The 27,561-nt window shown below is 36.6% G+C and overlaps 1 long non-coding RNA gene across 1 annotated transcript in view; it reads right to left on the bottom strand.

Annotated features, from left to right (window-relative positions):
* Nucleotides 1-2,662: 2,662 nt before the first annotated feature.
* LOC128645122 (uncharacterized) overlaps nt 2,663-27,561 on the bottom strand; it is a 34,520-nt gene continuing 9,621 nt past the window's right edge. The window contains exons 3-4 of the long non-coding RNA XR_008400078.1: nt 25,335-25,433; nt 2,663-2,717 (exon numbers count right to left, since the gene is read on the bottom strand). This is a non-coding gene — a long non-coding RNA (uncharacterized LOC128645122). The remainder of the gene's footprint in view (nt 2,718-25,334; nt 25,434-27,561) is intronic.

The raw sequence follows: 27,561 nt of genomic DNA, 5'->3' as shown, positions 1-27,561 counted from the left end.
GATGGCAATGTGCAGAACTTTTACCTCCTCTGAGTGTTTCTGTGGGTGTCTGTGTTTATGTCTTTATACTTTTGTTGGTGTCTCTGTGAGTGTGCATGTATTTCTTTTCTGTGGGTCTCTCTGTGATGGTTTATGTGTCTGTCTTTGTGCATTTTCTGTGGATGTCTCTGTGAGGGTGTGTGTGTATAAATGTCGTTGTGTGTTTTCTTTGAGTATGTCTTTGTGTGTTTTCTGTGAGTATGTATTTGTGTGTTTTCTGAGGCTGTCTCTATGGGTGTTTCCTTGGGTGTATGTGCAAGTTTGTGTTTGAGTTTGTGTGTGTCCATTGTCTGTTCCTTTTAGGACATTTTGACCTTACTACTGAGTTCTGTGTTTGTGTGTTACTACCTTCACAACATTTCCAAGTTTGACTACACTTAAGAATAAAGTGCATACTGTATACGTTTTAGTCACTTGGTCGAAAATTGCACATGTCAAAGGGGTGGGAGGCCCTGATTATTGGTTAAGTAAGGGGCCCCAAAATTTTTAGTGGCGGCCCTGGTTACAGTCATAACACCATCTAATAAAAATTATTCCAAGAAAAATATTGCACAAAAAAAATTTAAAACATCAAATATGAGATCTCAGGTGTTAGGAAAAAAGACTTGCAAAGGGCTTTAACATAAGCATACATATACATGTCTAAATATGTGTGTGTCTGTATGTATATACTGTATATGTATGTATGTGTGTATATATATATATATATATATATATATATGTGTGTGTGTGTGTACAGATGCGTTTATTACAGAAATAAATACATAGGTAGACATGTATAGACATATATAAGTGCATTGGAGAACTTTGCAGTTATAATATTATATATATATATATATATATATATATATATATATATATATATATATATATATATATATATACTGTAAGCAGCAAAAAGAAAGCTAAAAATCTATTTAGTATAGGGGTGTGAAAACAGACTAGCAGCAAAGGGGTGCACCACCTAGATTAGAAAAGCCTCTCTTACACAAAAGTTAATGATAGCACTGGTCACCATGGATTAATTAATTAGGGAAATCTATGGGGGAGCCCCCTACCCCCATACTTTACTAAGAGAAGCAAAATATCCCTTTAGTTAAAAGAATAAACTGTACACTTTCAAATGATGGATCACATATCCCTTTAAGTGCAGGTGATGCAAAAACACTGATCACCTGTAGCACTAGTGATATTGGTGAGGGAAAAGGAGGCTCTCTGAGCCCTTTATCCCACCTGAACCACAAATAGGAACTGGTGAGCCTTCTAAGAAAAAGGGAAAGCTTCTTTTTGACTAAGGGGACACCTGACTCCCTCAGGTGCTAGTAATTACCATAAAGAGGGGTGATATCCTGCATTAAAGATGTCTTGTGTAGAGACAGCTATTACAAAGCCTGTATCTTACCTACTTTACCAGTAGCATGAGACCCCTTAAACTCAAAGAGATGAAGGGTAACTAGAATTTGGGATGTTCCTGTGTGAAAGTATGATCACCTGCAGCATTAGACACCAGGGATTTTTTTGCATAATGGTATCAGTCATGCATCACCACTGGCATGAACAAGAAATGCAGATGCATGTCTACAGCCATATGCTCTGCAGGTCATGGGCACAGTACAAACTATCTACATGCACTGATACCTTTTTTATAAGAAACATTTTTGCATATAGAAGCATATGGCAAAATTGTTTCTAATTAAAATGAAATGCACTACAAGAACCATGGCAAGTGTACAAATGCATAGAAAAAAGCCCAAAGAACCTTACCCCTGCTCTATGCAGTACAGTGTTACCCTGGAATAGTAACATTTGTCTGTGTCACTATGGCACCCTGGCACCACTTCATCTCTTGCGTCACGCCCACAGCCCCAACACAGACCACCATGTTCCATTTGTTCCTTGGAAGCCAGGGGCTTACAATTATGTGATGTGCTTGAGGATATGCTAAGAACATAACCAGATTTATATTACATGGTGATATGCGATTTGTAAAGTGATATACTAAAACTTACCAGTAGGTCTAGGTAATTGTTAATACTTTTAGCTCTGATAAAAATGCTGTTGTTATTTTGTGATATTTCTGGTATTAGGTAAGTGCGCAGTCATTGGTTATTCTTTAGGGCGCCCCCTACTCATTTGTATAATGATGTTCATTTGTCTCCTGTTTTTCTAGACCTGATCTCTCGAGGGGATCAGGTCTAGGAAGTAACGGTTTCTTTCCTGCAGTCACCAGCATGCTTCAGGCAGCTCACAAGTCTGTCACCACCAAAACTACTAAACTGGCTGCCTATCAATGTCTATATCTGCAACAGGGACGCAACTACAGGGGGTGCAGAGGTCGCAATTGCACCTGGGCCCTGTGGTTTCTAGTTACGCCTCTGATCTGCAAGATTCTTCTCTAGTGGCTGTTCCCTTCACTTGCTTCCTGGGGCTGAGAGGCCTATACTGTAAACCAGGTGGTATCCTACCCAAAGTTGTTTCATTCTTCTCTTTATAATGAAATAAACTCTACTTCCTTCCTTTTTCCAGAATTCCAAAATAGACAGTAAAGTACTCCTGTGCATCTTTTATATGGTGACAGCCTTTAAATAGTAAAGTCTTTGCCGTGAAACGTTATGTCCCTTTAAGAAAGTGACCTTGTAATTCATCCAGGGCACAAAAAATAGGATGCAGGTTGTGAGCTGAAAGACAGACAAGGAATAATGTTATTAATAAAATGCTATTTTATTTTTTGTTTCTAATTTAAAAATCAGGATTGGATTGTAATACTTCTTAATAGATGGATTTTCTATAAAGTAAACTCATTTCTTGTGGTGTTACAGAAACTCAGCAGCCAAGACTAAACATAAAATAATAATAATAAAAGATTAACCTCTTCTTTTCTGGATAGATATTCAATAGCCAAACTCCTCCCTCCACTTGCAGTCAACAAGGTTAGATTCAGACAGAGCAAGCTGTTTAAAAAAAAAGGTTTCCAATTTACTTCTATTCAAATTTGCTTCTTTCCATCTTCTAGGAAGATGTCTGGATCACTATGTGGCAGGAAATCGTGCTGCTATTGAGTGCTATTGCAAATGGATAACATTCTTGCAAAACTGCTGCCATATAGTGGTTCAGATACGTGCACCCTCCTGAGCTTATGTCCCTGTTATTCAAGAAAAGATACAAAGAGAACCAAGAAAATTTGATATTAAAAGTAAATTAGAAAGTTGCTTAAAATTGTAAGCGCTATATGAATCATGTAAGAAAGCATATTACAGATCATAAATAGGTGTGAAGCTGGAGAGTGAAGGCTGAGATACATTTATATATAGCACTGGATCTTTCAAGTCACACTATGAGACTGACACGTTGTTTGAGATCTGCCCTCCATTTTACACTATGGGCTAGATTTATTAAAGCTGAGGCGGGGCGAAATTACCCGCAGGTATTTGCCATTGCACACAAGCGCAATTTTGCGCTCGCGTGCAATCCCGCCCGCGCACAGCCAATCAAGCGCGGGCAGGAGCTGTCAATCTCCTCGGTCTGACTAGAGACCTTAGAGGTGGCGAAGAGGTTAGGGAAGCGGCAGTCTGGTGACCGCTGCTTGATAAATTACGGCGAGCATATTCTTGTGAGAACTTGCAGCCGTAGGGCTTTAATAAATCTAGCCCTATATGGATCAGTATAAGGTCTCTTCCTTTCCAATCGCCAAGGCTATAAAAACATCTACCATTATAGAACTACATGATCTGTTAGATTTAATGTGAAAAACAAAAATAAATAATATATAAATAAATTAAATGACCATAAAAATAAATTGATTCCATTTTATATATGACTGTGTTTTCTAAAATCAGTTCATTTAAAAATGCAAAAGGTGCAATATAACAGTAATATTTTAATATTTAATGACTACTCAATAACACTAGATTTCAAGTTATTTTTGTATTGTTTTGTTTACATTTTAAGGGTGAGAATACAGTTTACACAAAGTCTTATTGGAAGAAAATTATGTCGATTCCATTCTCCTTGGAAGAGAGAGGTTAAAAAAATGTTAAATAAAACATTATTTTAGGGATAGGTTAAAGAAATGTTAAATTTAAATACGAATGAAAAGAAGGAGGTACCAGCTTGTATTTTATAGTCTTGTTACAGATTACGGATGGAGCGTTAACAGTTATGCGCAAGTGAAAAGGGGTTTATCGCAGGTGTTTGTGCGCGTTGGGTTTTTCGCTCATTTTACAAGTTAAAAGTAAACGTGATCGATTGAGCACAATTGAAGTTAATGCGCATCTGGATAGCGTTTCCTCAAAACTCTGGTTAACTGTTTTTAAAAACAATTGCACAAAAAAGTTGCTCAAAGATATGAGGTCTCAGGTTTTAGAGAAAAAAAAAAGGCGGCAAAGGGCTTTAACATTGACATACACACATATTCATGTCTAAAGATGGAGATGTGTATATATATATATATATATATATATATGCGTGTGTGTATTTACAGACATATAAACCCATAAATACACATGTAGACATATATATATATATATGTGTGTGTGTATTTACAGACATATAAACACATAAATACACATGTAGACATATATATATATGTGTGTGTGTGTATTTACAGACATATAAACACATAAATACACATGTAGACATATATATATATATATATATGTGTGTGTGTGTATTTACAGACATATAAACACATAAATACACATGTAGACATATATATATATGTGTGTGTGTGTGTATTTACAGACATATAAACACATAAATACACATGTAGACATATATATATGTGTGTGTGTGTATGTGTATTTACAGACATATAAACACATAAATACACATGTAGACATATATATATATATATATGTGTGTGTGTATGTGTATTTACAGACATATAAACACATAAATACACATGTAGACATATATATATATATATATATATGTGTGTGTGTGTGTGTGTGTGTATGTGTATTTACAGACATATAAATACACATGTAGACATATATATATATATATGTGTGTGTGTATTTACAGACATATAAACACATAAATACACATGTAGACATATATATATATATATGTGTGTGTATGTGTATTTACAGACATATAAACACATAAATACACATGTAGACATATATATATGTGTGTGTGTGTATGTGTATTTACAGACATATAAACACATAAATACACATGTAGATATATATATATATATATATGTGTATGTGTATTTACAGACATATAAACACATAAATACACATGTAGACATATATATATATATATATATATATATGTGTGTGTGTGTGTGTGTATGTGTATTTACAGACATATAAACACATAAATACACATGTAGACATATATATATATGTGTGTGTGTATGTGTATTTACAGACATATAAACACATAAATACACATGTAGACATATATATATATATATATATGTGTGTGTGTATGTGTATTTACAGACATATAAACACATAACAAATACACATGTAGACATATATATATATATATATATATGTGTGTGTGTATTTACAGACATATAAACACATAAATACACATGTAGACATATATATATATATATATATATATATATATATATGTGTGTGTGTGTATGTGTATTTACAGACATATAAACACATAAATACACATGTAGACATATATATAAGTGCATCTGAGCCCTTTGCAGTAAACTATATGAAAAATGTAAAATCATATTTATGCAATATTCATATTTAATAGTGTTATAATCTAAATATTTTACATTCCAATGCACATAGCAGATTATGTTCTTTGTGGTTTAAATAGATTTTCCTATTTATATCTGTATTTATCTGTATTTGCTCCATTGACTTCTATGGGGGAATAGAATACACACAATATTCTAAGTTAGGCTTTTTATGTTTGTGAAAACTGTTTACTTTCAACATGCAATATGGGCGTAACCTGATGCACACGCAAAAAGTTTACTTCTAGCGGAGATAGCGCGCAATCGGGATCGTTAAATACTGCTCCACTTGTAATCTGGCCCTTTATGTTTTATCACCAGATATACTAATTAATGCACACTATGAAATATAGTCTTTAGATATAGAACATACAACAAAATCATGTGAATGTGTCTAAATGTGATTGTGAGTATATATATTTTATTATTATTAATAATTATTTATTTATTCTTATATTATATATGCAATCTCAGGCTCAACCCACTACTGTTAAGGTGTTAAAGAAACCAGTTTTACTTTCAGCTCCCAAACCCGATATTAGCCTTGTGGGAAAGAGCAGAATAAGCAGCAAAGCTGTCAGGAGATAAGATTTGTCTGTTTGAGAGGAGGAAGCTACAGTCACGCAAGACAGATAGAGCAAGAAGTAGGTTCTCACGCACTGGCATGTCATTCTGTCATCTGTCACTGTGCCCCCCCCCGTACCCCCCATGTAAGCAATTCCTACACTGTGACAATTAACTTGCATCCCTTTCAAATCCAAACACCATGTGCCCAGGGTGAGGAGTTCATGACAGTTAGTGGGCTCCACTTAACTACTGGGGGAGGGTTCTGTTCCCCTAGAGTACAGCTTAGAATGTAAGGAAAACTTTCTTCAGAAACAAACATGAGGTCATTTGTTTAAGGGGCAATTACAATATCTACACTGGGAGGATGAATGTATTTTATTTTACATGTTATGTATTGATTTATTCTGTGACTGCTTTATATAAATAAATAAATTGTCCAGGGGTCAGATTGCCGTAATCTTGTCTGCACATTGCCAACAACAACTTTAGTAGCTCAAGATAATACTTTTAATTTTAAACGCGATGAGCTGACAACCAGTGCTTGAATTTATTTTTATAAACAGATACATGTAGATAACCTAGGAGCATAGCCTGGGTTCAAACATATCCTTTGGCCGATTCAGCCAAAGGATATGTCATATATTATATATATTCATATTTATTTATCTTATGTTTTATATGTGTATATCTATATATACCTTTTATGTATAGAATAGTGAACATTATTCTTAAACATCCAAATAATTTTATCAAATATCCTTTTTTTAACTTTATTTAAAAAAGTGAATGTAAAGTTTGACGAATGTGGGTCCGTTTTTTAAAAATCCTATTAAAAACAGGGGCACATTCATCAAACTTTACATTTCACTCGTTTTGTTAAAATACTTACCTTTTATCCAAATCCGGCTTCCTCCAATCACAGCTTCCCCCCAGAGCAAACAGTGCCTCAGGCCAAGCCGTGATTAGAGGAAGCCGGATTTGTCATTTTTGACATATGAAGAGACTTGCGAAGGGCGGGGGAAGCGCTGGAGTGGCTTTGAAGAATAAAAGGTAAGTATTTTAACAAAACGAGTGAAATGTAAAGTTTGATGACTGAACGTGCCCTGTTTTTAATAGGATTTTTAAAACCGGGCAGACATTCGTCAAACTTTACATTCTCTTTAAGTGTTTCACATTTTGTGGCACTAGTTGTGGCATTTTTTACACATTAACAATCAGCTAACTGAAAGTTGTTAAGCGCTAATTCTTAATAATTTCACACTGAAGCTATTTACAGCACCCAATGAATTTAAAAAATAAATAAAAAATATCAGTTTTTGTTTAAAATCCGATTTATTTTTTATTTAAAATTTTTTTTAATAAATTGATTTTGAGGAAAAATGTATCTAAATATAATTTTTTATTTTTTTATTTTTATAATTTTAGACACATTAGGATGTATATTTATGGCTGCAATGTTTAAATTTTTTGGTAAATTAATTCCTCTAATTCATTCTCAATGTCATACTCTCCCACAGGTTTCTGTAAGATTATTTTTGTCTTTTTTCTATCAGATATTAGCAGATGCTTGTTTTTTTATTTCTCATAACTGTGAATTTGTATCTGCAGATATAACATCCCCTCTTCTTTACAGCAACAATGTTACAAAATAAACATATAGAGTTGAGAAAATACTTTAATCTAATTGTTCCTTTGGAAATCTTTGAACACAATCAATTTAACTCTTCATGAAACACTAAATTCAAAATTAAACTTTAATGATTCGGAAAGATCATGCAGTTTAATAAAAAAACAAAAAACTTTCCAGTTTGATTCCATTATTAAGATGTGCACAATCTTTTTATATGTGCATGTTGAGACACCATTTCCTACTGAGCATGTGCAAGACATGATAGCGTATACATATATGAGTCTATAAATGGCTGTTACATGAAAGCTACAACAATAGAGGAACCTTTCAAAAGTGTTGCTAAAATTATGATTATTGTTTTTTATTTTAACCCCTTAACGACGCATGTCGTACAGGGTACGTTGCACACAACCTGGAAAGACGAGCGACGTACCCTGTACGACATTAGGGGTTTAAAGCGGCTGGAAGCGATCCTGCTCGCTTCCAGCTGCTTTCCGGTTATTGCAGTGATGCCTCAATATCGAGGCATCCTGCAATAACACCCTTGGCCATCCGATGCAGAGAGAGATACTTTGTGGCCCTCTCTGCACCGAACATCGATGGCCGGTATCGTTGGTGGGTGGGAGCTTACGTGGGAGGTGGGTGGGTGGCCATCGATGGGCCATATGACGTTGAGGGGGGCGGGATCGTCGGAGGCGAGTGCGTGCACAGGGTGGGAACGGCTACACTACAGAATTTTTTTTTAAAAAGTATGATAGATTTATTTTTTAAATTGATTTTTTGCCCACTCTAAGGGATCTGGGAGGGGGTGGGAGGTTGCTCTTTGGCTGGGGGGAAGCTACACTACAGAAAAAATTAATAAAATATAAAAAAAAGCAGTTTTTTTTAGTAAACTGTGTACTGGCAGACAGCTGCCAGTACCCAAGATGGCTACCAATAAGGTAGAGGGGGAGGGTTAGAGAGCTGGTTGGGGGCTAAGGGAGGATCCTACACATCAGCATATGTAAATATGCTAAAAAAATATATAAAAAATAAAAGATACCTTTTATTTTAGTACTGGCAGACTTTCTGCCAGTACTTAAGATGGCGGGGACAATTATGGGGTAAGGGAGGAAAGAGAGCTGTTTGGGAGGGATCAGGGGGTGTGATGTGTCAGGTGGGAGGCTGATCACTACATTAAAGCTAAAATTAACCCTGCAAGCTCCCTACAAGCTACCTAATTAACCCCTTCACTGCTAGACATAATTCACGTGTGATGCGCAGCGGTATTTAGCGGCCTTCTAATTACCAAAAAGCAACACCAAAGCCATATATGTCTGCTATTTCTGAACAAAGGGGATCCCAGAGAAGCATTTACAACCATTTGTGCCGTAATTGCACAAGCTGTTTGTAAATAATTTCAGTGATAAACCTAAAGTTTGTGAAAAAGTGAACGTTTAGTTTTTATTTGATCGCATTTGGCGGGGAAATGGTGGCATGAAATATACCAAAATGGTCCTAGATCAATACTTTGGGTTGTCTACTACACTACACTAAAGCTAAAATTAACCCTACAAGCTCCATAATTAACCCCTTCACTGCTGGGCATAATACACGTGTGGTGCGCAGCTGCATTTAGCGGTCTTCTAATTACCAAGAAGCAACACCAAAGCCATATATGTCTGCTATTTCTGAACAAAGGGGATCCCAGAGAAGCTTTTACAACCATTTGTGCCATAATTGCACAAGCTGTTTGTAAATAATTTCAGTGAGAAACCTAAAAGTGTGAAAAATGTAACGTTTTTTTTTTTCATTTGATCGTATTTGGCGGTGAAATGGTGGCATGAAATATACCAAGATGGGCCTAGATCAATACTTGGGGTTGTCTACTACACTACACTAAAGCTAAAATTAACCTTAGAAGCTCCCTACATGCTACCTAATTAACCCCTTCACTGATGGGCATAATACACATGTGGTGCGCAGTGGCATTGAGCGGCCTTCTAATTACCAAAAAGCAATGCCAAAGCCATATATGTTGCTATTTCTGAACAAAGGGGATCCCAGAGAAGCGTTTACAACCATTTATGCCATAATTGCACAAGTTGTTTGTAAATAATTTCACTGAGAAACCTAAAGTTTGTGAAACAAATTGTGAAAAAGTGAACAATTTTTTTTATTTGATCTCATTTGGCGGTGAAATGGTGGCATGAAATATACCAAAATGAGCCTAGATCAATACTTTGGGATGTCTTCTAAAAAAAAATATATACATGTCAAGGGATATTCAGGGATTCCTGAAAGATATCAGTGTCCCAATGTAACTAGCGCTAATTTTGAAAAAAAAGTGGTTTTGAAATATGCTACTTTTACTTATTGCCCTATAACTTGCAAAAAAAGCAAAGAACATGTAAACATTGGGTATTTCTAAACTCAGGACAAAATTTAGAAACTATTTAGCATGGGTGTTTTTTGGTGGTTGTAGATGTGTAACAGATTTTGGGGGTCAAAGTTAGAAAACGTGTGTTTTTTTCCATTTTTTCCTCATATTTTATAATTTTTTTATAAAAAATTATAAGATATGATGAAAATAATGGTATCTTTAGAAAGTCCATTTAATGGCGAGAAAAACGGTATATAATATGTGTGGGTACAGTAAATGAGTAAGAGGAAAATTACAGCTAAACACAAACACCGCAGCCCTGGTCCTTAAGGGAAAGAAATTGAAAAATCGCCTTGTCCTTAAGGGGTTAAACTATTTATTTCATGTAATTGGCAAGAGTCCATGAGCTAGTGACGTATGGGATATATAATCCTACCAGGAGGGGCAAAGTTTCCCAAACCTCAAAATGCCTATAAATACACCCCTCACCACACCCACAATTCAGTTTTACAAACTTTGCCTCCTATGGAGGTGGTGAAGTAAGTTTGTGCTAGATTTCTACGTTGATATGCGCTTCTCAGCATGTTGAAGCCCGGTTCCTCTCAGAGTACAGTGAATGTCAGAGGGATGTGAAGGGAGTATCACCTATTGAATACAATGGTCTTCCTAACGGGATCTATTTCATAGGTTCTCTGTTATCGGTCGTAGAGATTCATCTCCTACCTCTCTTTTCAGATCGACGATATACTCTTATATACCATTACCTCTACTGATACTGTACTGGTTTGGCTATCTGCTATATGTGGATGGGTGTCTTTTGGTAAGTATGTTTCTTTTACTTAAGACACTCTCAGCTATGGTTTGGCACTTTATATATAAAGTTCTAAATATATGTTTGTACTTATATTTGCCATGATCCAGGTTTATCAGTATATTTCCTTTTTGCAGACTGTCAGTTTCATATCTGGGAAATGCTTTTTTTTTTTTTTTTTTTTTTTTTTTTTAAATAAGTTAAAATTCTTACCTAAGGTTTTCAAATTGACTCATTTTAAATTGTGGGCTGTATTAGGCTCGCAAGAGCGCAAAATGCTATCATTTATTGCGTCATACTTGGCGCCAAACATTTTTTTCATTATTTAAGACCTCATTCCTTTTGCCTCTGGTCTTTTTTTCTATGTCAGAGGCCTATTCTGTTTGCATTTTTTCCCATTCCTGAAACTGTCATATAAGGAAATTGATAATTTTGCTTTATATGTTGTTTTTTCTTTTACATACTGCAAGATGTCTCAATCTTATCCTGTCTCAGAATCTACTACTGGAATCCTGCTGCCTGATATCGGTTCTACCAAAGCTAAGTGCATTTGTTGTAAACTTGTGGTAACTGTTCCTCCAGCTGTAGTTTGTAATAGTTGTCATGATAAACTTTTATATGCAGAAAATGTTTCCATCAGTAGTAGTTCATTACATGTTGCTGGTCCTTCAACATCTAATGTTCAGGATATTCCTGTAAATTTAAGAGAATTTATTTCTGATTCCATTCAGAAGGCTTTGTCTGCCATTCCGCCTTCTAATAAACGTAAAAGGTCTTTTAAAACTTCTCATAGAGTTGATGAATTTTCTAATGACCGACAACATACTGATTTATCTATCTCTGATTCAGAGGATCCTGCCTCAGATATTGACACTGACAAATCCTCTTATTTATTTAAAATGGAGTATAGTCATTCTTTATTAAAAGAAGTGTTGATTGCATTAGATATGGAGGAGACTAGTCCTCTTGATACTAAAACTAGTAAACGTTTAAATTCGGTTTATAAACCTCATGTAGTTATTCCAGTTTTTTCCAGTTCCTGATGTTATTTCAGATATGATTTCTAAGGAATGGAATAGACTGGGTATTTCTTTTACTCATTCTTCAAGGTTTAACAAATTGTATCCTTTGCCTTCTGATAGATTGGAGTTTTGGGAAAAGATCCCCAAAGTTGATGGGGCCATCTCTACTCTTGCTAAACGTACTACTATTCCTACGGAAGCTAGTACTTCTTTTAAAGATCCTTTAGATAAGAAGCTTGAATCTTATATAAGGGAAGCTTATTTATGTTCAGGCCATCTTCTTAGGCCTGCTATTTCTTTGGCTGATGTTGCAGCTGCCTCAACTTTTTGGTTGGAAACTTTAGCGCAACAAGTATCCGATCATAATGTGTATAGCATTGTTAAGTTAATTCAACATGCTAATAATTTCATTTGTGATGTAATTTTTGATATCATCAGAATTGATGTTAGATATATGTCTTTAGCTATTTTAGCTAGAAGAGCTTTATGGCTTAAATCTTGGAATGCTGATATGACTTCTAAATCGACTTTGCTATCTCTTTCTTTCCAAGGTAATAAATGATTTGGTTCTCAGTTGGATTCTATAATTTCAACTGTTACTGGGGGGAAGGGAGCTTTTTTGCCTCAGGATAAAAAATCTAAGGGTAAATTTAAAGCTTCTAACCGTTTTCGTTCCTTTCGACAAAATAAGGAACAGAAAACTAATCATTGCCCTAAGGAATATGTCTTCAATTGGAAGCTTTCTTCAATCTGGAATAAATCCAAGCCATTTAAGAGATCTAAACCAGCCCCCAAGTCCGCATGAAGGTGCAGCCCTCATTCCAGCTCAGCTGGTAGGGGGCAGATTAAAACTTTTCAAGGATGTTTGGATAAAATCAGTCCAAAATCATTGGATTCAGAACATTGTCTCTCAGGGGTACAGAATAGGTTTCAGAGTAAGACCGCCTGTGAGGAGTTTCTTTCTCTCATGCATTCCAGTTAACCCAGAGAAAGCGCAGGCTTTCCTGAAGTGTGTTTCAGACCTGGAGTTATCTGGGGTAATCGTGCCAGTTCCTTTTCAGGAAAAGGTCTGGGGTTTTATTCAAATCTGTTCATTGTTCCAAAGAAAGAAAATTCATTCAGACCAGTTCTGGATCTAAAAGTCTTGAATCGTTATGTAAGAGTACCAACATTCAAAATGGTGACTATAAGGACTATTCTGCCTTTTGTTCAGCAAGGGCATTATATGTCCACAATAGACTTACAGGATGCATATCTTCATATTCCGATTCATGCAGATCACTATCAGTTCCTGAGATTCTCTTTTCTAGACAAGCATTACCAATTTGTTGCTCTTCCTTTTGGCCTAGCGACAGCTCCAAGGATCTTTTCAAAGGTTCTCAGTGCCCTACTCTCTGTAATCAGAGAGCGGGTTATTGCGGTGTTTCCTTATTTGGACGATATCTTGGTACTTGCTCAGTCTTTACGTTCTGCAGAATCTCTCACAAATCAACTAGAGTTGTTTCTTCAAAGACATGGTTGGAGGATCAATTTACCAAAAAGTTCTTTGATTCCTCAGACAAGAGTAACCTTTTAAGGTTTCCAAATAGATTCAGTATCCATGACTTTGTCTCTAACAGACAAGAGACGTCTGAAATTGGTTGCAGCCTGTCGGAACCTTCAGTCTCAGTCATTCCCTTCAGTAGCTATGTGCATGAAGGTTTTAGGTCTCATGACTGCAGCATTGGACGCAATCCCCTTTGCTAGTTTTCACATGAGACCTCTTCAGCTTTGTATGCTGAATCAATGGTGCAGGGATTATACGAGGATATCACAATTAAAGGGACAGTCAACACCAGAATTTTTGTTGTTTAAAAATAAAAATTATCCCTTTATTACCCATTCCCCAGTTTTGCACAACCAACACAGTTATATTAATATACTTTTTACCTCTGTAATTATCTTGTATCTAAGCTTCTGCTGACTGCCCCCTTATTTCAGTTCTTTTGACAGACAATCAGTGCTCAGTCCTAGGTCAGTTTACGTGCATGAACTCAATGTTATCTATATGAAACATGTGAACTAATGCCCTCTAGTGGTCAAAATGTATTCAGATTAGAGGCAGTCTTCAAGGTCTAAGAAATTAGCATATGAACCTCCTAGTTTTAGCTTTCAACTAAGAATACCAAGAGAACAAAGCAAAATTGGTGATAAAAGTAAATTGGGAAGTTGTTTAAAATTGCATACTCTATTTAAATCATGAAAGTTTTTTTTGGACTTGACTGTCCCTTTAATATCCTTAAATCCCAATGCTCGACTATCTCTGACTTAGTGGTTAGATCACCATTGTATAGTTCAAGGGGCCTCTTTTGTTCATCCAACCTGGACTGTGATCACAACAGATGCAAATCTTTCAGATTGGGGAGCTGTCTGGGGATCTCTGACAGCACAAGGGGTTTGGAAATCTCAAGAGGCGAGATTACCAATCAATATTTTGGAACTCCGTGCGATTCTCAAAGCTCTTCAGTTTTGGCCTCTATTGAAGAGAAAGCCGTTTATTTGTTTGCAGACAGACAATGTCACAACTGTGGCGTATGCCAATCATCAGGGTGGGACTCACAGTCCTCAGGCTATGAAAGAAGTATCCCGAATACTTGTTTGGGCAGAATCCAGCTCCTGTCTAATTTCTGCGGTCCATATCCCAGGTATAGACAATTGGGAAGCGGATTATCTCAGTCGTCAAGCTTTACATCAGGGAGAGTGGTCTCTTCACCCAGATGTGTTTTTTCAAATTGTTCAGATGTGGGGGCTTCCAGAAATAGATCTGATGGCATCTCATCTAAACAAGAAACTTCCCAGGTACCTGTCCAGGTCCAGGGATCCTCAGGCAGAAGCAGTGGATGCATTGACACTTCCTTGGATTTATCAACCTGCCTATATTTTTCCGCATCTAGTTCTTCTTCCAAGAGCGATTTCCAAGATCATCATGGAGCAATCGGTTGTGCTGCTGGTGGCTCCAGCATGGGCTCACAGGTTTGGTATGTGGATCTTGTTCGGATGTCCAGTTGTCAACCATGGCCACTTCCGCTAAGGCCAGACCTTCTATCTCAAGGTCCGTTTTTCCATCAGGATCTCAAATCATTAAATTTGAAGGTATGGAAATTGAACGCTTAGTGCTTAGTCATAGAGGTTTCTCTGACTCAGTGATTAATACTATGTTGCAGGCTAGTAAATCTGTTTCTAGAAAGATTTATTATTGAGTTTGGAAGACTTACATTTCATGGTGTTCGTCTCATAAATTCTCTTGGCATTCTTTTAGAATTCCTAGAATTTTACAGTTTCTTCAGGATGGTTTGGATAAGGGTTTGTCTGCGAGTTCCTTGAAAGGACAAATCTCTGCTCTTTCTGTTTTATTCCACAGAAAAATTGCTAAACTCCCTGATATTCATTGTTTTGTACAGGCTTTGGTTCGTATCAAGCCTGTCATTAAATCAATCTCTCCTCCTTGGAATCTTAATTTGGTTTTGAAGGCTTTACAGGCTCCTCCGTTTGAGCCTATGCATTCTTTGGACATTAAATTGCTTTCTTGGAAAGTGTTGTTTCTTTTGGCCATCTGTTCTGCTAGAAAAGTTTCTGAATTATCTGCTCTTTCTTGTGAGTCTCCTTTTCTGATTTTTCATCAGGATAAGGCAGTTTTGCAGACTAAATTTAAATTCTTACCTAAAGTTGTGAATTCCAACAACATTAGTAGGGAAATTGTTGTCCCTTCTTTGTGTCCCCATCCTAAGAATTCTTTGGAAAGATCTTTACATTCTTTGGATGTGGAGAGAGCTTTGAAATATTATGTTGAAGCTACTAAAGTTTTCAGGAAGACTTCTAGTCTATGTGTTATCTTTTCTGGTTCTAGGAAATGTCGGAAGGCTTCTGCCATTTCTTTGGCATCTTGGTTAAAGCTTTTGAGTCATCACGCTTATTTGGTGTCGGGTAAATCCCCGCCTCAGAGGATTACAGCTCATTCTACTAGGTCAGTTTCCACTTCCTGGGCTTTTAAGAATGAAGCTTCAGTTGATCAGATTTGCAAAGCAGCAACTTGGTCTTCTTTGCATATATTTACTAAATTCTACCATTTTGATGTTTTTTCTTCTTCAGAAGCAGTTTTTGGTAGAAAAGTTCTTCAGGCAGCTGTTTCAGTTTGATTCTTCTGCTTATAATTTCATTTTTTTTCTTTTTTATTATAAGATTAAAACTTATGATTTGGGTTGTGGATTGATTTTTTTCAGCGGAATTGGCTGTCTTTATTTTTTATCCCTCTCTCTCTAGTGACTCTTGCGTGGAGTTCCACATCTTGGGTATTGCTATCCCATACGTCACTAGCTCATGGACTCTTGCCAATTACATGAAAGAAAACACTGAGTCAGAGAAACCTCTATGACTAAGCACTAAGCGTTCAAATTTAATGATTTGAGATCCTGATGGAAAAACGGACCTTGAGATAGAAGGTCTGGCCTTAGTGGAAGTGGCCATGGTTGGCAACTGGACATCAGAACAAGATCCGCATATCAAAACCTGTGAGCCCATGCTGGGGGAAGAGACCACTCTCCCGGATGTAAAGCTTGACGACTGAGATAATCCGCTTCCCAATTGTCTATACCTGGGATATGGACCGCAGAAATTTGACAGGAGCTGGATTCTGCTCAAACAAGTATCCGGGATACTTCTTTCATAGCCTGAGGACTGTAAGTCCCACCCTGATGATTGACATACACCACAGTTGTGACATTGTCTTTCTGAAAACAAATAAACGGCTCTCTCTTCAATAGAGGCCAAAACTGAAGATGGTGATCTAACCACCAAGTCAGAGATAGTCGAACATTGGGATTTAAGGATATTAATTGTGATATCCTTGTATAATCCCTGCACCATTGATTCAGCATACAAAGCTGAAGAGGTCTCATGTGAAAACGAACAAAGGGGATTGCGTCCGATGCTGCAGTCATGAGACCTAAAACCTTCATGCACATAGCTACTGAAGGGAATGACTTAGACTGAAGGTTCCGACAGGCTGCAACCAATTTCAGACGTCTCTTGTCTGTTAGAGACAAAGTCATGGATACTGAATCTATTTGGAAACCTAAAAAGGTTACCCTTGTCTGAGGAATCGGCTCTTTAGAGCTCTCTCTCTGCAACTGCCCCGGCATCTGGTCACGCCCAGTCACGCCCACTCCGCATCCGCCGGTCACGCCCACTCCGCATCCGCCCGGTCACGCCCACTCCACCACACGACGCCAGGTCAGTTGGAAGGCCAGGTGTGTTTGACCTTGCGCAGTCTCTACTGCACATGACAGCTTCGGACAAACACACTTGGCCTTTTGTTATATAGGATATATATATATATATATATATACACATATATATATATATATATATATATATACATACATATACACACACACACATACACACACACACATACATACATACATACATATATATATATATATATATATATATAAAAAAACACCGCTCCCCACTACCTATCCTCTCTAATCAACAAGTATACTCCAGCCCGCCCACCAGGACTTCTGTCGTGCAGCACCTACCCTCTGGAACACTCTCGCTCGTGCTGTCAGGCTTTGCCCTAATCTTTCTTCCTTTAAATGCTCTCTGAAGACTTTTCTGTTCAGAGAAGCCTACCACCCAACTCAGTAATAAATTAATTTCTCTTACCTAACAACATTCCCTCCTCTAACTCTGCATTAACATCTTTCTCACTCTTACAGTCCTCACCTCCCTGTTTGTCAACCTCCTACCCTTCTAGATTGTAAATTCCCACGGGAATAGGGCCCTCGATTCCTCCTGTATGTGTTTGTAAATTCTGTCCTGTCTCTTAGTCTTAGAAGTTTTATATTATTGTTTTATTTAAATGAACTGTATCCATGGACAGCGCTGCGGAATATGATGGCGCTTCATAAATAAAGTATAATAATAATAATATATATTAAACATTTTCTTCTATATGAAGAACATTGGAATGTAAAATATTCATAATTACCTTTGGGATTTGGACCTTGTAAATTACTTTCTTGGCTCTTACATGATACCGCGGCTGACAAATGGAAATAATTTTTATTTAAAAATTTGTCAGATAAAATCTAGTACTTATTTAATTTTCAGAGTAAGTGCTATCGCATTGTCTTTTTAATATGAACTTGTTGATTATGCAATTCTATGTTTCAAGACGTTCAATGAATAGAAGATGTTTGCAGTGGAAAAAGCGAAGTGTGAGGAGGGAGGGGCAATCAGTAAAAATGAGACAATGTTGTTTTTTTAGTTAAATAAAACTATTTAGATTGTTATTTAGTTATTCTAAAATGTAAACCTTTATCTGGTTTTGAAATATTAAGATTAGAACAGTGTGTTGTCCCCTAACTCCGCCAGTCTCACCCTCTTAAAGAGACACTCAAGTCAAAATAAACTCTTATGATTCAGAAATAGCATGAAGTTTTAAGACAATATCCAATTTACTTCCATTATCACATTTTACACAGTTTTTTTTATATCCACACTTTCTGGGTAACAAGATCCCACTGAGCATGTGCACAAGCTCACAGGGTATACGTATACTAGTTTATGATTGGCTGATGTCTGTCACATGATACAGGGGGCCGGAAAATGGGGGGGAAAATACCTTTGTCAGAAAAAAAATCTACTGCTTATTTGAAATTCAGAGTAGGTGTTAAAACATTGTCTTTTTATTATGCACGTGCTAATTATGTAATTCTACTGCACTGAGTGGTCCTTTAATAACTGTCACTGTCTTCCTTTATCCATTCGATCTCTCAGTATTGCATCATGTGCCCAGGTGATGAGGATAGGTGGGGGGAGGGGTTCCCTGCAGTAAAAAATGCTCAAGAAGTGAAGTTAGGGGACACCATTACAGCAGTCTTCATCATGGATAAGTACTGGATTACTCCCTATGTGTGTATTTATACACCTGGGCATTTGGTTGGCTGTCGGAATGCATTAGATGCTTAGGACCTTGTGGATTGCTATGTTTCTACATTTGGTATTTTTTGCATTCATTAGCTTAAAGGGACACTAAACCCCCCAAAAAATATAATGATTCGGATAGAGCAAGCAAGTTTAAGCAACTTTCTAATTTACTCCTATTATAAATTTTTCATTGTATCGTTATTTGAAAAAGCAGGAATAAAAGCTTTGGAGCCGGCCCATTGTAGGTTCAGAACCTGGGTTGCGTTTGCTGATTGGATGGCTAAATGTAGCCTCCAATCAGCAAGCCCTATCCCAGGGTACTGAACCAAAAATAGACTGGCTCCAAAGCTTTCATTCCTGCTTTTTCAAATAAAGATAGCAAGAGAATGAAGAAAAATTGATAATAGAGCATGCAATTTTAAACAACTTTCTAATTCACTCCTATCTGAATCATGAAAGAAAAAACTGGAGTTTACTATTCCTTTAAGAACTTAGGAGAGACAGGACTTCTGCTTATTAATGTGCACATTTAACAACTTGCAGTAGCCGGCATATTTTATTTTTCTATGAGTGGATGGTTTGGGGATTTATCCCCTTTTTATGTCTATTTATAATTATATTGTGTAATAAACTTCCATTGGTATTTGGTTACCTTTGTGTCCCTTGATAAAAAATTTTTTTATTGACATTATGTGGAGTGTGCTGTATTCTAGACTTCTGGGACTCCTCGTTTGGAGTATAAACTTTAACTTTTGGCCCAGCAAGAATGAGTCTTTATGTAAAAAACATGATTCAAGTCTTGCTGACAAGTGATTTAAATTGTAATTTTAATTGACTTCATTTAAATCAAATCCACCCTGGTTGCTATATTTGTCAATATTCAAACTCCACCTATCATTTGCTTATATGGTTTTAGTCTGTAGACAGCAAGGTTAGCCATAGTCATAATGTTAGTATAGTACAAGCCAATTAGGGACATATATGTAGCAGAGTCTGCAAAAGATGTTTCAATACATATAACTAAACATTTTATATAAAAATCTCAAGGTGTTTAATGCAGCCAGCGTAAAATGAAAATCTGACACCTTAGTCAGCAGTAACAACGTTTGGTAACAATTTTAACAGCTATGAATGAGCTTTATATCGGCAATATAAATGCAGTTTAAGCCATTTATAAAGACAGACAAAAATGTAAACATGTTTTCTAGTCTTCTAGCAGTTAGTTGTGATAGCAGCTACTGTATACTAAACGTATTATTTAACTGCCTAGCCTGTTTTGTTACTGCAGTACCTTTATATAACACTAGAAGATGCTTTTCATAAGCTGCCATCTCTTGCACCGGATAAATCTATAATTCTCAAAGATGAGTGAAAAGCTACTGATCTATAAAAATCTGAACAACTGCACTAGACAGACAGCACATGGCTCAGAAAATGTTGTTTATTTAAATCAGTTTGATCTTGTTCATCAGTTTGTCAATGATGAACTAAATTTAGTTTGTTTATCCCATTGCTTTGCTGCTGCTCTATGATGAAATGATTATCTTTATAAAAAAATATATCATGCGATTATAAAAATGAGCCAGTGGGGGGAGCTGTTGAGGTGCCAAACAAAAACTCTTCAGTGTTTATCCCAGTATTCCACCATTTACCATCTAGTTAGGACATCAGTTTAATAGTAAACCTAATATTTGAAAACACTTTGCAATATATTTAGAGTTAAACAAAAAGCTGCTTAAAACATGAAAGAGAGAATGCAATTTTAAAGGGATAGTAAAGTCCAAATTAAACTTTCATGATTCAGATAGGGCATGTCATTTTAAACAACTTTCTAATTTCCTTGTATCTTCAAATTTGCTTTGTTCTCTTGGTATTCTTAGTTGAAAGCTAAACCTAGGTAGGGTCATATGCTAATTTCTAAGCCCTTGAAGGCCACCTCTCATCTGAATGCATTTGACAGTATTTCACAGCTAGAGGGAATCAGTTCATGTGTTTCATATAAATAACATTGTGCTCACGCACGTGAAGTTATTTAAGATTCAGCACTAAGTAATCACAGAGGTTAAACGTATATTAAAGGGACAGTCTAGTCCAAAATAAACTTTCATGATTCAGATAGAGAATGTAATTTTAAACAATTTTCCAATTTACTTTTATCACCAATTTTGCTTTGTTCTCTTGGTATTCTTAGTTGAAAACTAAACCTAAGGAGGTTCATATGCTAATTTCTAAGTCCTTGAAGGCCGCCTCTTCTCTCAGGGCATTTTGACAGTCTTTCACCACTAGAGGGTTAGTTCATGTGTGTGAAATAGATAACACTGTGCTCACGTACGTGGAGTTCAGGTGAGCCAGTTCTGATTGGCTAAAATGGATGTCTGTCAAAAGAACTGAAATAAGGGGGCAGTTTGCAAAGGGTTAAATACAGGATAATCACAGAGGTAAAAAGTGTATTTATTTAAGTCTGTTGGTTGTGCAAAACTGGGGAATGGGTAATAAAGGGATTATCTATCTTTTTAAACAATAACAATTCTGGTGTAGACTGTCCCTTTAATATAACAGTGTTGGTTATGCAAAGCTGCGGAATGGTAAATAAAGGGATTATCTATCTTTATAAACAATAACAATTTTGGTGTTTACTATCCCTTTAGGAAAATTTCCAACTTACTTCTAGTATCAAATTTACTTCGTTCTCTTGATGTCCTTTTTTTGAAAAGCATAACTCGGTAGGCTCAGTAGCAGCAATGGACTACTGGGAGCTAGATGCTGATTGGGGGCCACACATATGCTTCTTGTCATTGGCTAACTAGATGCAGCAGTTAAACACATAGATTAAAGCGAGCAATAGTACAATAAGATTTTCTAACACATAAGAGCATTTTTCCCTGTTATATCCCTGTAATACACAGTGTGTTATATTTATGAACAGACTGATGTTATATTTGCTACAGGAATTATTTCATGTCTGCTGTAGTAATAAATAGCAGTATTTTACCTGTGTATAATGTTTTAAATTGCTAAATAATTCCAGAAAAAAAAAACTGAATACATCTGCACCTACACTAAATGGTTTATACAAACTTGCTGGCATGGAGAGAAATCTTGCCAATTTATTGGGGGCTTTTTTGAGCATTATTTTGCAATGTAGGTGTCTTCTCCTTCACACTTAGAACTCTGCATAGAGAGATGAACAACTCTCAACAAATAAAATCGCCTTTTGAAAAGTCTTTGGAGGGACCTTATGGTACTGACGAGATGTATTCGATCATCTCGCCAGAGCAGAGAGATTTAGATCATGAGGCCCTAAGTGACAGGCAGAACGATTAGGTGCTCTGATTAACAGCTGACACACAAGAAACAAATCAATAAATCTTCTTGTGTAGAAAAAGATTTTGTGCAGCAGTGATTGTGCCATTTAGCTGCCTGGCGGAGTATAGTGTGCAGGTCATCACCTGATCAGCCGCAACAACAGCAGACCTCATTAGCTCCAGTCTGAATTAAAATGAATGGGACACATTTGGTTCTTATTTCTAGCATCTGTTTCTAATTCAGACCTAATTTTCTTTGCCAGCTGCAGAAATAACTTCCCTTCTTTACTTCCTTAAAATCTGATATTTACATGTTATGAACACAGCCGTACTGCTCCAATTCACTGATGTACAGTTCCACTTGCATTAGTAGTGGAGAACTATATACACCATATACATAGCTACTGCAACTGCTCCTCAAAGGTACATACATATTCATACAGCTATACCTTCATTTGTTTTCTTCCTTAGTTTTATTAAGTTTTAACAAGAATAATAAAGTAGGTGACAGAGGCTATTGTAACAATGTTGGCACAATAATAAAAGTGATAGGTATTTACCTACATTTTTATTATATATGGTTTGGTATTGCAGTATTTGTAAGTATCCATGGAAAGAGTAAAGATACTTTTATGCATTTTACATAAAGGTAAGAGGTACCTACTATTATATAAACACTTAGACAAGGGATAAAATATTGTGAGCAAAAGAAAATACATATATAAACTTGCAATATTCAGATAGAACATGCAATTTTAAACAGCTTCTACATTTACTTACATTATCAAAGATGCTTTGTTCTTTTTGTATCATTTGTTAAAGAGTATTCTCAGGAGCAGAAGCTATCTGAACACATCTAGTGAGCCAAGTGTGTGTATATGTGTGTATATATATATATATATATATATATATATATATATATTTACAGCCACCAATCATCAGCTGGCACTGCAGTGATTTGCTGCTCCTGAGCCTACCTATTTATCCCTTTAACAAAAAATCCCAAAAAATAATAATAATATTAATACTTTTCTTGCCCTTTCAGTAAAACAATACCTGGTGGATCATATTAGTACATGCTAGAGGAGTACGCGTTTTCTTAGCATATACAGGCTGCAATATTAATGCTCTAAAAAATTACTCTTATGGAATATACATATGTCAGGGTTTCTTTAAAAGGCCCCTGAAATATGTATTTTTGTATGTATCCATTTGTAAACAGCAATATGACATAATACAGTGCATTTAACACTGGTCAGGAATTGGCTAATTAGATACGTACACAATGACCCCTCTTTTTGCTCCTTGATATTTTTTATACTATGAACTTCTTATGCATTTATCATAACGTTCAAGGCATCTTTTAATAAACAGCCTAGGTAGGATGTATAATGCCAAAAAAAGGCCACATTACAACTGGAGCGCTTATTACCAGTTGAAAGTAAATAGTTTTCACTCGTGCTCTAACCCGATGTACGTCAAAAGCCCCACTTAGAATATTGTGTGCGCAATAGCATATTCCCCCAAAGAAGTCAATGGAGAGAAAAAAAGGTGAAAAAACCCTAACATCCCCCTCGCGTGCAGACACATCCTTGTTGCAAATTAAAAGTCTGCTGTTTATTATATACAAAGTATATTCATATTCTCCAATTGTTAGTCATGCCAACAGGTAAAATCTTCACATAGCATGTTCTGTTAATTCATAAATACCTATTTCTAGATATATCTGACTGTATTTTGATACAATTTATTTAATATATTTATATACACACACAGATATCTATCTATCTATCTATATATATCTATACACACAGAGAGAAATGCACTCACAGGAACGAACAACCAGCTCAATACCATTGTTAGCCTGTTCTATGGCGATTTACCACCTGGGTGCAACTTCTTTTAGCCCAGCAATGCTTTTCACAGAGTAGAACTTTCCTGTAGTATATCAGTCTGGTCCCACCTGGGAAAAAGGGGCAACCAGACGTGGACTCCTTGCTCAGTGTGCTTAGAGGAATATAGCTACACCTCACTGACGAGGCCCAATGAAGGCCGAAACGATCGTCTGGGGTTGCTGTGTTCCTTGTTCAGAGAGGAATTGCCTGGTATTTTGGCGCTGAACTGACCGTTATAGGCGGGATCAGACTGATATACTACAGGAAAGTTCTACTCTGTGAAAGGCATTACTGGGCTAAAAAGCTGCACCCAGGTGGTAAATCGCCATAGAACAGGCTTACAGTGTTATTGAGCCAGTTGTTCGTTCCTGTGAGTGCACTTCTCTCTGTATGTATTTAGTCTCCCTATGGGAAAAAGGGGCAACCAGACGTGGACTCCTTGCTCAGTGTGCTTAGAGGAATATAGCTACACCTCACTGACGAGGCCCAATGAAGGCCGAAATGATCATCTGGGGTTGCTGTGTTCCTTGTTCAGAGAGGAATTGCCTGGTATTTTGGCGCAGAACTGACCGTTATAGGCGGGATCAGACTGATATACTACAGGAAAGTTCTACTCTGTGAAAGGCATTACCGGGCTAAAAAGCTGCACCCAGGGGGTAAATCGCCATAGAACAGGCTAACAATGTTATTGAGCCAGTTGTTCGTTCCTGTGAGTGCACTTCTCTCTGTATATGTATATATATATATATATATATATGTATATATATATATATATATATATATATATATATATATATATATATATATATGTTTCCATGCAAGGTTAGCACTCTAGCATAACTTTTTAGAGCCTGGGTCACAAATGAATATAGATATACAAGAAAGACTCATCTCTTTTTCATAGGTTTTTCAACATTTATTTTCCAAAGTTTTGGCCCCAACCTGGGCCTTTGTCAAGGTAACATGCAATGCAAACTAACACAATATTTATACCCTGTTAAACCACTCCCCCACTCACTCAGGTGATGCTCTATGACCCTGTGATTATCTGATTTTCTTAAGGTAGAATCTGAATTCCGTTCATTTAACTGATTACTGGAATTTTCCTTTTTTCTACCTAAAATAAAGCATTAATACATTAGAATACTATAGTCACATGTGCATCACTAGAAAAAATTGTTAGGATTACAGGGTAATAAACATATTTACAAATAACTATAATAACTGATTTATAAACTAACTACTATATCCCCTCCATTAGTGGTACAAAAGTGCACTATAATAATATAATCAAAAATTCAGCTTATTGAGTTTCAGATGACTTATTTTACAAGAAACAGGACAGAGACAGGTGTGTATTCAAGCCCCTGGGGTGGACTGTGTCTAGTTCAGAGATCCATCTGGCCTCTCTTTGTAATAAAATGGTCTTTCTATCACCCCCTCGTTTCAGAGGTTGTATTTGGTCTATAGGACAACATCTGAGACTAGACACAGAGTGGCCCTTTTTCAGAAAATGTTTAGCCACAGGCTGATCTGACTCCCCTTTCTCTAAATCCTGTCTGATGTTGGACCTACAGTAGGTACTGCCATTCACTCCTTCAGCATACATTCCGTCTTTCCAATATACATGTCCCCACACTGGCACTTGATCATATAAACCACGTATTTGGATTCACAGTTTAATGGCTGTCTTATGTCATACCTCCTACCAGTGTGGCTGTGTGTGAATGTGTTGCCTAGGATTAGATTATCACATGTAGTGCATCCATGACACCTATATACACCTGGTTTTCTCATCAGAAAATGTTTTACTGACTTTTCATATTTATCAGTGGGGTCTGCCTGTACTAACATATCCTTCAAGAAGCGTCCCCTTCTATAAGAGAATATCAGGAGTTCTTTTGTGAAAGATTTTAATCTCTCATCCCCTTGTAGGATTTTCCAATTATCCTGGATAGCCCTTTGTATTTTCCAACTGTCTGTTGTATACTCAGTGACAAAAAATAATTTATCTTGTTCTTTTGCTATTGTTGCCTGTGTTTTGCTATCTTGTAAGATACTGGCTGGGTATTCCCTCTCTGAGAATGTTTCATCCACAGCTCTTTCTACCTCATCCAGTTTAGAGGTGAGTCTCAGTGCTTTCAACATTTGAGCTTTTGGCATAGAGTTAAGTAGGTGTCTTGGGTGAAAACTCTCATATCGTACTAAGGTGTTTCTATCTGTAGTCTTTCTACACACCCTTGTCTCTATCCTGTCATTGTCTCTGAATAGTTCTATATCCAGAAACTCAATTTTCTCTTTGTCCCATTTCGGGACAAATCTAATGGGGCCCTGAATTTTATTAATCTCTTCCAGGAATCTAGTGAGGGTACTTTCACCACCATACCAAAGAAGAAAACACATTGTCTGTGAACCTCCTGTAGTTCCTACCATATTGTAAGAATAATTAATTATTCATAATATTAGCCTGTTCATATGAATGCATAAATATATTAGCATAGCTCGGTGCTACCCGAGAGCCTATGGCTGTACCCATGCACTGTAGAAAAACATCCTTTTCAAATTTTAAATAGTTTTTTATGCAATATGAAGTGTAATAGTCATGTTAGGAATTCTACAGGAGGCCCCCTAGAACTAGTATTGTCTTGTAACAACTGCCTAACTGCCTCAATCCCCTCCTCATGGGAGATGCAGGTATAAAGATTTGAGACATCCATTGTAACAAATAGCATATTATCCCCACAAGATTCTATTCCTTTCAGTGTCTCTAGGAAGTGATCAGAGTCTCTTATATATGAGGGTATTTGTTTTACTAGTCCCTGTAGAATATCATCCAAGTATTGGGCCACTGGTTGGTTTAGTGACTCCATAGCAGAGATTATGGGCCTTTCCGAAGGGTCAATGCGAGTCTTATGGATCTTTGGGAGTATATAGAAAACTGGGGTCTTGGGGTATTCAGTAAACATGAAGTTTCTCTCTCCCTACTGAAATCCAGCCATTCTGCATCCCCATCAGTAGAATGTTATCCAACTCCCTCTTGTATTCCAAGGTGGGGTTTCTGTTTAATTTTATGTAGTTCTGACTGTTGTTTACTTGTCTTAATACCTCTCCCTGATAATTCTTATAGTCCATTAAGACAAAACTTCCACCCTTGTCAGCAGGCTTCAAAATTATGTCCTTTAAGGCCTTTGAGTGCATCCCATTTCCTGCTTTCAAAATTGGGTTTGTTATGTGAAATAGTCTTG

Source organism: Bombina bombina, chromosome 1 (assembly GCF_027579735.1).
Source record: "Bombina bombina isolate aBomBom1 chromosome 1, aBomBom1.pri, whole genome shotgun sequence".
Classification (NCBI taxonomy): Eukaryota; Metazoa; Chordata; class Amphibia; order Anura; family Bombinatoridae; genus Bombina; species Bombina bombina.
The sequence above is the reverse complement of the archived record's forward strand: the minus strand, read 5'-3'. Positions and strand labels throughout refer to the sequence as shown.